This window comes from Arvicanthis niloticus, chromosome 3, assembly GCF_011762505.2.
Source record: "Arvicanthis niloticus isolate mArvNil1 chromosome 3, mArvNil1.pat.X, whole genome shotgun sequence".
Lineage (NCBI taxonomy): Eukaryota > Metazoa > Chordata > Mammalia > Rodentia > Muridae > Arvicanthis > Arvicanthis niloticus.
Window position 1 is genome coordinate 6,195,155 of NC_047660.1, and position 12,826 is coordinate 6,207,980.

Here is a 12,826-nt window from a genome sequence, read left to right on the forward strand (position 1 = left end):
AAGAAGGCCACGCCTCCTAATAGTGCCACTGACTGAGCCAGTCATACAGCCACGTGACTCTATGGAGACTGTGGTGTCCATCCCTTGTCAATTTGACACAATCATAATCTTACAGCTAAATGAAAACACCAAGTCATCATAACACCCAACATGAAATAACTGTTCCTTTTACAACCACAAATGCATAAACAATAAGCCTAGCTGGGTGGGACCTTGCCCCAGGGTCACCACTCCCTTAATTCCATTTAATATCCTTAAACACAGAATTCTATTCCACTTCCCGGTGTCACTGTAATCCTTAAACTATACATTTTTTATTTTCCTTTCTCAATTTGCTCTGCTTGATTAAAATGTTCTTCATAAGAGTAAACTACAAGACAAAGCCTATGCTAGGCATTTCTGAGACTTCTTTGTCAATGCAATTAATCTAAATCTCTTCACCTTAGCCTCAGGCAGACTCTTCAGACAAGGACAAAAAGCAGATCAGCTACTTCCAACATTACAAGGTATACATTACCATTCGAAAACGTCATAGGAGGTACTGAACCAAAGCAAGACCAAAACCAGCTGGGCAAACTCCAAACTCCATGTCTGGTGTCCAACTCCTTTTAGCTTTGTTGACTGCAGCACAACTCTTCTCCTGGGCTGGTTCCACTCCCTGTTAGCAGCTTTCCTTAGCAGGTTCCCCAGGGCTCTGGCGAGTCTTAACATCTTAGGGTCTACAAGGCAACTTCAACTCCACTACTTCTTGTTCCAGTGTCTGGGATCTACCTATGATCTTCTGGGCTCCTCCAAAGGGTGTGGATCACTTCTCCAGCTCTGTTCTCTGTAGCACTCTAGGCTCTGCTTAACTCTACTGCTGCTGCTGTTCTTGTCATCCCATGGTAGTGGGATCTCCAATACACTGGGGGCTTCTGCTGCATCTAGGCTTCACCAATAGCTCCTCATAGGATCTCTTTATGGTGCCAAGTCTCAGCTTTTTTGCATGATCCCTTCAGTCCTGGGCCTTCAACTGCCACTGATGTTGCACCTTCACCAATGGCCTTCTATGGCCTTTCACAGTGTCAAGCCTCAGTTGCTCTCATGACTCTTCATGACTTCAAAAACAGTACCAGCTGGGTGATTCTTACAAATTACCAAGTACAGCTGCCGACACAAGGCACAACCTTGGTTAGCTCAGGAACATGTCTTCTTTGTGCTCTCAGAAAACACTTTCCAGAACAACCCTATGTCATCTCAGGCCTTCCCATTAATCTCTGGGGCAGAGATCTGTTATCCCAGTTGGGATTGATTATGTACAGCCCTAATGAAGTAATCACGGCTCAAATGATAAACTCTGGATTTTCCCCCAGGGAAAGGATTAGGAAAAAGTGAAGGAGGGATTATCTAACTTGGATCAGGCCATAAAGGCTCATGAGTTACATCACCTTAATTCTAAAACTTTAAAAGTTATGTTTAAAATTACCAGAGAACAAGCTAGACAAATTGTCAAACAATGTCAATCATGTGTTAAACTTTTACCAGTTCCTCATTTGGGTGTAAATCCAAAGGGACTGATACCAAACAGTATCTGGCAAATGGATGTTACTCATTATAATGAATTTGGCAAGCAAAAATATATACATGTATGTGTAGATACATACAGTGGTTTCATTTATGCATCATTACAAACTGGAGAAGCAAGCAAGCAAGCATGTGATCAATCATATGCTTGCTACAATTGCTGTATTGGGTGTGTCTAAACAGATAAAAACTGACAATGGCCCAGGTTATACAACAAGCTCCAGTTTCCACCATTTTTGTGAGAAATTGGGAATACTACATAAAACGGGTATTCCATATAATCCACAGGGCCAAGGTATGGTAGAAAGGGCACATCAAACCCTTAATTAAATGTCAATTTGAAAAAATTAAAAAGGGAGAATGGTACCCTACCAAGGGATCCCCCAGAAACATCCTTAATCACACGCTCTTTATTTTAAATTTTTTAACTTTGGATTCTGAAGGAAAATCTGCTGCAGATAGATTCTGGCATCCTGATACCAAAAAGAATTTTGCAACAGTCCTCTGGAAAGACCCATTAACTGGAACCTGGAATGGGCCAGATCCAGTGCTTATCTGGGGAAGAGGTTCTGTTTGCATATATTCCCAAACTGCAGATGCTGCACGTTGGCTGCCAGAGAGACTAATTAAACAAATAGACAACAATAACAAATCCAGGGAGGAGAAACCCCCTGAGAAGCGTATTTTTTCTTTGCAGGAAACATGAAGATGCTTCACAATTGCCTTCAAACTGGAGCAGATCAACGAGTAAACAGATCAATGAGTGACTTGGGAAGTTATCAGTGCTGAAGGAGACATCACCACCTGAATCTCCAGGGTGGCTCTATTGAACTCTGTTGAGGCCCAAGCTGCCCCACTTTGGGCTGCCAAAAATGTTGCAGCCCTCTCCACTCCACGCTTGGCAGCCATTGTATCCTGGCCCAAGCTGCTCCGGTCCGAGGGTCGGGGTTCAGCAAGAGAGAGAGTGAGGATGGACTCGAAGAATGGAGACCAGACAGAGTGTGTTTCAATCCCGTTTATTCTTCAGTCTCTCTTCCTAGTCCAAGTCCCAAGTCTTGAGTTCCTAGTTCCTAGTTCCTAGTTGTACTCCTCCTAGTTCCTAGTTGTACTCAATCTCTGTTACTCCAAATTGTTCTCCCTAAAGTGTCTGATTCTCCGTCTCTTCTCTGATTCTCTGATCTCATCTCTCTTCTGTCTGCCTCTCGCCTTTATATGTCTCACTTCTAAGCCACGCCTCTAAGTCACACCTTTAATCATGCCCTTAGGTCTTGTCTCTAAATCTGATCTCTAAATTACGCTCTTAAGTCACACACCTTTAATCTCACACACCCAAGGAAAGTCCTGAGTATCTAAACCAAGATGTTATCAGAGTGTGCTCAGCTGTTGTAGGCTATTGTAATCCAAGTCTCATGTCAGGGTATATGGCTCAAGATGGGTGCAAAGCTGATAGCCACTTTCTGCTAAAAGTCAGCCCCCAACAGGTCCCCCTTTAAAATTTTTTTTTTCAAAAGGGAAGGCTGGGAAAACTTATGGAAACCATGCCTGTCCTAGGTTGGAACGAAGGACCCCAGCCTCCCTTTCCCGTCATTGGATACTCAACAGCCATTGGTTGAGCTCCTGTCTTAGGATGGTGAGGCCTCCCTTCTTTTAGGGGCAAGGGTCTCGGTATGCTCTCTTACCTGTCTTGACTATCCGGCTTAGCGCATAAGTTAGGGGATATACCTCATTAGTTTTGATGACAGAGGTTTTACAATCCCCTACTTCCAACCTGTAATAATGGACCTGTGTGGGTTTCATTTGAATATCGTATATCTGTTATCATACAAAAGCCATCAGTCAGTTGAACTGTATCAACCCAAGAGACAAGAGACTTAACAATGCCTGAACAGTCAGTATGACAGCAACACTCTTTTTTAAGGGCAACACATAACTCCCTCTATCAGAGGAGTAAGAAGTGTAAGCTTCTTCTATTCTGTTTATAAATGTCTTATATCAGAATCTAAATCTATAGAAATACAAAACTGATCATAGATTTGATCTAAAGAAAACAAGTAAGGAAATCCTTGTTCCTGCTCTAGTCAATCTCAAACCCAAAAAACAACTATAGTAACTGTGGTAGTGGGTTTTCTCCTGGGTCTAAACAATCTAAATTCCCACTAAATCTAAAACAATCTAGTTCCCCAGTAAATCATAAGTCAGGGAATCAAGAGTCCAATAGAGCCACCCTGGAGATATGGGTGGTGATGTCTTCTTCAGCACTGATAACTTCCCAAGTCAGGTTTACTCGTTGATCTGTTCCAGTTTGAAGGCAATATTTAGTATTTTCATGTTTCCTTCATATTTCCTGCAAAGAAAAAATACGCTTCTCAGGGGGTTTCTCCTCCCTGGATTTGTTATTGTTGTCTATTTGTTTAATTAGTCTCTCTGGCAGCCAATGTGCAGCATCTGCAGTTTGGGAATATATGCAAACAGAACCTCTTCCCCAGGTAAGCACTGAATCTGGCCCATTCCAGGTTCCAGTTAATGGGTCTTTCCAGAGGACTGTTGCAAAATTCTTTTTGGTATCAGGATGCCAGAATCTATCTGCAGCAGATTTTCCTTCAGAATCCCAAGTTAGAAAATTTAAAATTTATGGGGGATCCTTTGGTAGGGTACATTCCCCTTTTTTAATTTTTTCAAATTGATTTTTCACTAGCAACTGAGCAGCTTGTAATTTTTCAGTGAGGCTGTACCCAATATGCATCAACTGATCCCCAGAAGGACACATTAAAGAACCAAACACACAGAGCTGAAAATATAAAGCACTTTTTTCTCTGCCAAAAACCAAAAAAAAAAAAAAAAAAAAAAAAAAAAAAAAAAAACCCTTTCAGAAGGAAATGTCCATTTCAGCTGTTTGAATATTACCTACCAAGCAGAAGGTCTAAGCTTTTAATATTTTCAAAACACATGCTCCCCTTAAAGCAATCTGCTGTTTCTAGATGTTTCTTTCACCCTCCCCAAATTCTAAATATGTACACAGCCTCTGACTTGCTCTGCAGATATCTCAGTTATCATAAAAACGAATAATGCACCGCACAGCTGAAATTAAATTAGTTTTGAATTCTCAGGAGTTGTGACTGTGGCAGCTTAGGCCAAGGCGCTCATTGTAGGGCCTCGGCCACTGCAAAATTCTAATCACTGCCATCTGATTTTCCTGAGGAATCGTGAAGGTCACAACAGAAGGCTTGATTCGAAAAGGAAATTAAAATTTAAGAATAAAAGGCAAAGAAGACATTTTTATCCCCATGATGTGCCAGTGCCATGATAGATTATTAAGTTGACCTTGTAAAGCTAAAGAAAGGGTTGATTGTCTAATATATTGGGCCTGGCTACAAGATCTGGAAATTCTGTGTTTTGAATTTCTGAAGCAGGGAAATTTCACTTAGTTGTGTTATTTTTCAATAAAGATGATTCCTTATAAAATAAGAACTCGGTTAGATGTTTTGTTTTTTGGTTTTTTTTTTTTAAGATTTTGTTTAAAAAGTAAGTTAGACAGCTTTGGTTTGGGAGCTTTGATAAGAGTCTCCCTGGGAAAGAAGGAACAAGATAAAGATCCTTTATCAGACCATGTAGTTCTGATTTGAAGATGCCATAAATCTGGTCCTGGTTTATACGTGGCAAGACATAGCTACTGCACACAGGCTACTGAGACCACTGGTGAACAGAGTTCTTCAGCAGTCAGTAGAACACAGGTTTCTAACACAGAGATTTCTGCATTCTCTCTCGGATTTGTATTATGCAAAATTAAAGGCAAACAACATTTAAGACACATTTTTCCATCTATAGTCGACAGTGTTAACATTTTGCTCTATCTCTGTGTGTATATGTTTGAGGTATTTACTGAAGCCATGTATGGCACTGCACGCCTTTAATTTCAGCAGAGGCAGGGGATGGGGGCAGGGGGCAGGGGGCAGGGTGCAGGGGCAGAGGCAGGCAGATCTCCAAGTTTGAGGTCGGGGGGGGGGGGAGGGAGAGAGAGAGAGGACGAGAGAGAGAGAGAAGACAGAGAAGACAAAGAGAAAGAGAGAGATCCTGTTCCAGCCAGCTAAAGCTGCATAGTGAGACCCTGTCGCAAAAGAAAAGAAAAAAAAAAAATGACAATTCACCTTTAAATATTTCAGCACTGGTCTCCTAAATGCTACCATGTTATATATCGAGAATGACATTTTCACATTTAAAAGTACTAAATATTTTCACACTCTTTAATAACATATTCAATCTCCCTGTAAGTTTTGTCCCCACACCTAGGTTCAGTAAAGGCCCATACCTTACTATTGTTAGCCCCTCCTTTTATTTTTTCCCAGAGAGAGGCTCTCACAGACCAAACTGACCCTGTCCTTGCCTTGGACCTGATGCCCTTGAACTTCTGGTCTTCCTGTTTCCATCCCTTGCCTGGATCACCAAGGTTTAGTTTTGTGTGACGCTGGGAATTGAACCCAGGGCTTTTGTGCATGCTTGTCAGCGTTCTACCAAGAAAACTGCGCCCCTAGACGACAGGTCCCTATCCTCCTAGCATGTTTGTAGTCCGCTAGATACAGCCACTTAACACATCTGTCTGATTGACATAGGCCATCTCTTCATCTTCTTGATGCTCATTTCTAAACTGATATCTTGCAGACAACAGGCTGGATAGCTTAGAGAATATGAAATACTCTTGTTTGTACCTGGCCATTCCTCCATGGTCTCGGTAACTAGTTTGTCCAGTTTCTGAATTTTTGTTCTATGTTTTGGCAAGACCTTTCCAAAACGTAGTGTCAGCTTTCCAATGCTGTGAAGCTGATCAAAGAAAGGGAGGTTTATCTGAGCTCATAATTCTGAGGTTTTGATAGGTGTTCCATTGGCCACACTGCACTGGGGCCAGTGGCAAGGCAAGACTCTGAGGTGTATCATGTGACAAAAAAGGCTGCCCACTTCACAGAGAGGGAGCTGGTATCTCTGTATCTCCTTTAAGGACACACGCCCTAGTGACCTAACTTTGCTTATCTGGGACTCACTTCCTAAGGTTCTACCAAGTCCCTATAGCGTCACATGTGGACAACCAAACCTTTGACACATGGACTGCAATACTTGAGATTCAAGCTTTGCCAATGGCTGACTCTGTTCATATATATATATATATATATATATATATATGTGTGTGTGTGTGTGTGTGTGTGTGTGTAAAACATCTCCATTTATTTATACCTTAGTTTAAAAACTATTTTTTTTTACTCACAGGCCTATTTTTTTTAAAATGTGCATATATTAATATGTAATGATAGATTTCATTACGGCATTATGGTAGTCCAATTAATATTCACAAATGTGTACGCCTCTCTGGTCCCCCTCCCACCTCTGCTAATGCCGCTCCTCTTCCAAACTAGCTCCATGGAGAGAAAGAGAGGAGGGCAAGATCCAGAGAAAGTCAGAATGAGCTTCTTTAAGGTTGCCTACAGGAGTGTGTGTGTGTGTGTGGGGGGGGGTGGAAAGTTTGGCTTTGGTTTTACAGGGACACAACATATTACCAGTGGTTGTATCACAAAAGACATGTTTCTCTTTCCTTCATGATCCATTAACCACACCTAAAACCTTAGGGAGAATTTTGGCCCATGGAGGATCCAGATTTTTAAAAACATTTATTGTATGCATGTGGGTGGGTGTTTTGCTTGCATACCTGTTTGTGCACCCCATATGAGTCTGGTGCCTGTAGAAGGCAAAAAAAAAAAGAGGGCATTGTATTCCATTCCTTGGAACTGGAGTTACGGGTATTGTGAGCCACTGTGCGAGTTCTGGGGATTGTAAGGGGAGCCAGAGCCATCTCTCCAGCCCTGGGTCCAGATTCTTAGTTAATGACAGTCCTAAAGAGTCTCAGCTAAGCTTATATAAAAGTTCTTCATGTGATCCAGATATTCTAGTTTGGTGTAGGTAGCAAGATTTGGCATTGAATTCAGTGATGAAGACTATTTGTCTCCAAATGTTACATGATCGCTCCTGGAGACTTGCTTTTTTCTTTTTTTTCTTTTTTTTCTTTACATAGAACCTTGTTGGGAGCTGACTTTTAGCAGAAAGCGGCTAGATTATCTTTGCAGCCATCTGGAACCATATACCCTGATAAGAGATTTGGTTTTCAATAGCCTACAACAGCTGAAGCACACTCTGATATCCCACATATTTTGTGTTGCTGTTTACTGCCCCCAGCTGCAAGGTGCACGTGGTAGCCACGCCTGCAAGGCATGCGGTTCACGTGCTGTCCACGTGCTATCCAGGCCACATATGCCTGTAAGGTGCACATGGGGCGCCACAATGTTGAGTACCACACTCTGCCTCAACACTTTGGCAGCCACTGTGTCCTGGCCCAAGCTGCTGCTCCGGTCAGGGTCTAGTGAGAGAGAGTGTGGGGCAAGCGACGCAAAGAATGGAGACAAGACAGGGTGTGATCAAGTCTCTTACCAAGTCTCTTTTATTGAAGGGAATTCTGAGGTATTTATACGCTTTTGCCACGTGCCTTGTAGGCACGTGGATACCTCGTGCCTTGCAGGTATTGATATGACGTAAGCCTTACAGGCGTCTATAGCGTGGACAGCACGTGCACCGTGCGCCTTGCAGCTGGGGGCAGTAAACAGCAATGCAAAATATGTGGGATATCAGAGTGTGCTTCAGCTGTTGTAGGCTATTGAAAACCAAATCTCTTATCAGGGTACATGGTTCCAGATGGCTGCAAAGATAATCTAGCTGCTTTCTGCTAAAAGTTGGCTCCCAACAGAACCTGTATCTATATACATATACATGTAACATATATCTATCCTTTCCCATACTTTAGGACTTCCCCAGCTTACTTTAGGATGCCTTATATAATATAAAAGACATTTAAATTTAATGTACTGTATTGTTTAGGGTAAAAACAATAATAAAAAAAAAACCAGTTTATCCATGTCCAGTAGGGATATAAGTTAGGATTTTTTGCTTTTCAAAATATTTTCAATCCATGATTACAGAACCCTCTGGTGCAGAGCCGACTATCTCTAAAAGTTTATGAATCATAAATTATGGCATGCTTGTTTGTCCTGAGAGCTATGATACAGTGTGACAGCTCTGACTGGGGGCCTGAAACCAAATTCTAGTCCCACTTCTGTCACTAAACACGTGTCACTGGGACTCAGTATCCAGTTTGGGCTTTCACTGACCCACATGTGATAGCAAGGCTTTCCACCAGCTCTCTCTAGTGCCGTAAAGTTTGCCAATATAGCACATTGACAGGACCGAATGCCAGTGTGTATTTATTACTTCATGTTTTACAACTTCATACATGTGTGTCTTAGTTTGCTCTCTATTGCTGCGGTCAAGGCCAGGACCAAAAGAAACTTAGAGTGGAAGGGTTTAAATTCCAACCGACAGGCTGCAGTCCTTCATGAAGGGAAGCCAGAGCAGGAAATGAGGCAGAGTCCATGGGGCAGTCCTGTCTATTGAGTTGCTCTCCGTGGCTTGCTTACCCTAGGACCATCTGCTCAGTGATGGCACTGCCCACCATTGGCTGGGTGCTCCCATGTCAATCATTAATCAGGAAAATGCTTCACAGACTCACCAACAGGCCTGTCTGATGGAGGTCATTTCTCAACGGAAGTTCCCTCATGCCAGATGCCCCTAGCTTCTGTCATGCTGATAAAACAAAACAGAACAGCACAATATATAAATGTGTTGGTTGTGTTTACCCCTCTGTTACCTTCTCTCATTCCCCTTTCAGTCATGTTGAACCCCAACACCTCTCTCCTACTGTGACTTGTCTCTGTTTCTATCTTTCTGTCTCTTTGTCTCTGTCTGTGTCTCTGTTTCTATCTCTGTCTCTATGTCCATGTCTGTCTCTCTGTCTCTCTGTCTCTGTGTCTCTGTGTCTGTCTCTGTGTGCCTGACTCTGTGTCTCTCTTTCTCTGTGTCTGTTTTTGTCTCTCTCTCTCTCTCTCTCTCTCTCTCTCTCTCTCTCTGTGTGTGTGTGTGTGTGTCCCATCAAGCCCCACTAGGTTTGCTTGGGTTGCTTGTGTGAACATACACATAGGATCATTTATTGGAGTGTGGCTTGCACACTCCAATTGCAATTCCCCAGTGGCCACAGCACTGATCACTGTATCTGAAAGAGCCTGAGGTGAACAAGCAAGTGTCAATCATTCTCAGAGTGAAATGTTGCTTTCTGGTCCCTTACATGGGCAGTCCCTGCAAACAGGGCAAATGTGCATCCTGACTCAGCCTGTGGCAGATGAGTGGTGGGTGAGTGGTGGGAATTATTTTAACTCACTTGCAGGCAGGGTCATTCTAAGTCAAAGGTCGCTGGGGACAAAGGGCGATGGACTGACTTAGGAGGGACAGGCAGTGAGAGCAATTCCATGAGAGAGAGCGATAGAAGGTATGACTTTTTGGGATCATGCCTGTGCAGTGTCTTGTCCAAGTACCAACTGCCTTCTTGTTGGGTTCCCATAACAAGGAGGCTCATAGCAGGGTTATTATTATTATTATTATTATTATTATTAGTCCATATCTCTAGTCAGATAAGAGGATCTCAAGAAATGTTGTTTTTGTCTAAGCCTGATGACACAGCCTGGAATCCCAGCTACTTGAAGCACCTAAAAAGTTGAAAAGGAAACAGATACGTGTAGTTGCTGGCAACAGAACCCCTGTCTTCAGCAACAGTAGTATAGTTCTTAACCACTGAGCCATCTCTCCAGCCCCTGTGACTCACCCCCCACCCCCCATTTTTTTTATTATTAACAAGGGATTTAGGAAATAATTAGGCTTTATCCTTACCTCTGGATAGTAGGAGGCAGAGGCATGCAGATGGGGAGATGAAAACAGCTGGAAGGCTGGCCCACTGCATCATTAATTGCAAGCCACAAGCAATTAAGATAAGAAGCATGTAAAAGTGCCCAAGTCTATAGCATTCAGGTTCTGGAATCCAAGTTTTCTGACCTTTAGGGCATCGTGCACAATCCACAAAGGTGAGTGAGACTCTTGTTGGATGGGTGTGGGAGGATTGGGTTAGAACATACAAACAGCTTGGTAGGTTGTTCTTGAGTATAATTTACTTAATTGTTTCTGGCCTGGCGAGTGTACCCAGAGGCTTTATATTGATGTATGTGATTGAACAAAAACAAAAACAAACAAAAAAAACCCAATAAGGTCTCCATCGACCCACGGTTTAATGGCTTTAGATAAATTAAGTTCTTTTGGATCGATTTGACACACTGATGATATTTTCGATCTATTAACTTTTTAACACGTCTCCCGTCGGTTGCAGCTTTAACATAGAACTTTGGAGAAATGATTTTGCATTCATCAAGTGAAGGTGTTACTTTCTACACACAGAAAAACATCAAGATGCATAGTCGTGCAGTCACAAAAAAACACATAATAGCAACTGTGGGTCCTAGTTCTGGTTTTGAACTTCGACTCTTATATCAATTTTTTTAAAATTAAAATAGGGTCTCTTTAAAGATTAAAAGTGTCTGGATGCAGAGGCATGTATCTGTCTATAATGTCAATACACAGAAAGCTGAGGCGTGAGCATGGGATAAGGATAGCCCAGACTGCATAGCATGCTCAAGGCCGTATGAGCTAACTTGCAAGAAACTGTCACAAAAAACTAAGGAGTGGGATTATATCTCAATGGTAGGGCACGTGCCTGGCACACTGTAGGCCACGGATTCAAACTTTACAAATTGCAAGTGTTTGATGCAAGGTGAAGAACCTGCTTTGTGGATCAGCTGTTTGTTTGGACCAAATTGTCTAGTGTGGACTGAATTATGGACTTTCCTCAGTTCTTATATCCAAGGCTAACCCTAAATGTGGTTGTATTCGGATATAAAGCTTTTAGGAGGCACTTAAGGTTAAAGAAATTCTAAGAATGGGGTCATATCCCAAAGTATGTATGACTTTTTTTGGAGAGGTAGCTTTCTGTATGTACACACATGCACTGGGCGGTGCATGTTGGGGAAGCAAGACAGCCAAACCGTGTGTGTAAACTACACAATCTGTGGTGTTTTGCTGTGGCTGACTGGGCTAAACAAACTCAAGTTGTCTTTCAATTCTAGTACTAATGATTCTATCTGAAACTGTCACGCGCCAGAAAATAACCAGAAGAAAACCATAACCTGAGCTTCGAGTTCTCAGGAAAATTACAAGTCAGCACAGAGAGATTGTATACACTTGTTTTGTTTTGTTGTTTTCGTTTTTTTATCCATCCATCCATCAACCCAAATTGACAGCGACGCTTCTAGGTAAAAAGTCTGGTAAGTAGGCTAAAAGGTCGTCAAGAGAAAGTAAACTGCCTTGAGATTCGTGCTATCTAATCGGAGAGAAAAAGGAAACAGAACCTGAATAAGATGCAGGGTTTAGGTAGTGGGTGCTTCAGAAGCCGGCGTGGCGCGAGGGAGCGCTGACATTAAATCTTCTTTCACAAACTGCCCAAGCGTTGCCAACAGGTTCCCCTCAAAGAGCTTGTAACTGAGCCTTTGCAGGACACGGGTCTCAGGGACTCTACGGATGCTGCATCTGGGGCTGGACAGAGGATTCTTGGCCTCCAGGGACCCAGCCACTCAGTCAACCAATAGCCCTAGGCAAACACTGCCAGCCAGCCAGATCTGGAACATTCCCGCACAGTCCAAATGTGTGACCTGTTCACCTAGGAGACCCCCCCCCAAACCTGGATGGTGGGAACCCGTATCCTCGCTTTTTCCTGCGCTCCGGCTGCGCGCGCCGAACAGGTCTCAGGAAGGGACCGGGATCTTGCATTTCTGGTTGGGAAAAGTGAGACGGAATAATTCTGATTCAAACACAGCAAACAAAAATACGGAACTGAAGTTAATTATTGACAGAGTACAGCGGGACTACTGAACCTGAAGTACTCAGGGATAGCATCCTCTGAAGTAAGCAGGCACAGCGCCGAAATAGCTCAGTTGGGAGAGCGTTAGACTGAAGATCTAAAGGTCCCTGGTTCGATCCCGGGTTTCGGCAGCTGGTTTTTAGTTTTAATCTGACGGGAATAAAACTTCCTAAGGTTCTTCCATACAATGACCTCTGTTGAATTCACCTCAAACTCGCTGACTTGGGATAGTAGGAAACACAATCCCCTTTTCTCGACCACCCACCCCTGACGGTTGGCAACAGGCATTAGGCACTTCCGGGTATCGGCGGAGGCGCTGCTACGCATGCGCAATGCGGAGCCCGGCCTGGAAAGGCTTCTCAGCGGCTGCTTGGACAG

At 43.0% G+C, this 12,826-nt stretch overlaps 1 non-coding gene across 1 annotated transcript; it reads left to right on the plus strand.

Moving 5' to 3' along the window:
* Positions 1-12,506: 12,506 nt before the first annotated feature.
* Trnaf-gaa (transfer RNA phenylalanine (anticodon GAA)) lies at positions 12,507-12,579 on the plus strand. Its single transcript has one exon. It is a non-coding gene; the product is annotated as a tRNA-Phe (tRNA).
* The last annotated feature ends 247 nt before the right edge of the window (positions 12,580-12,826 follow it).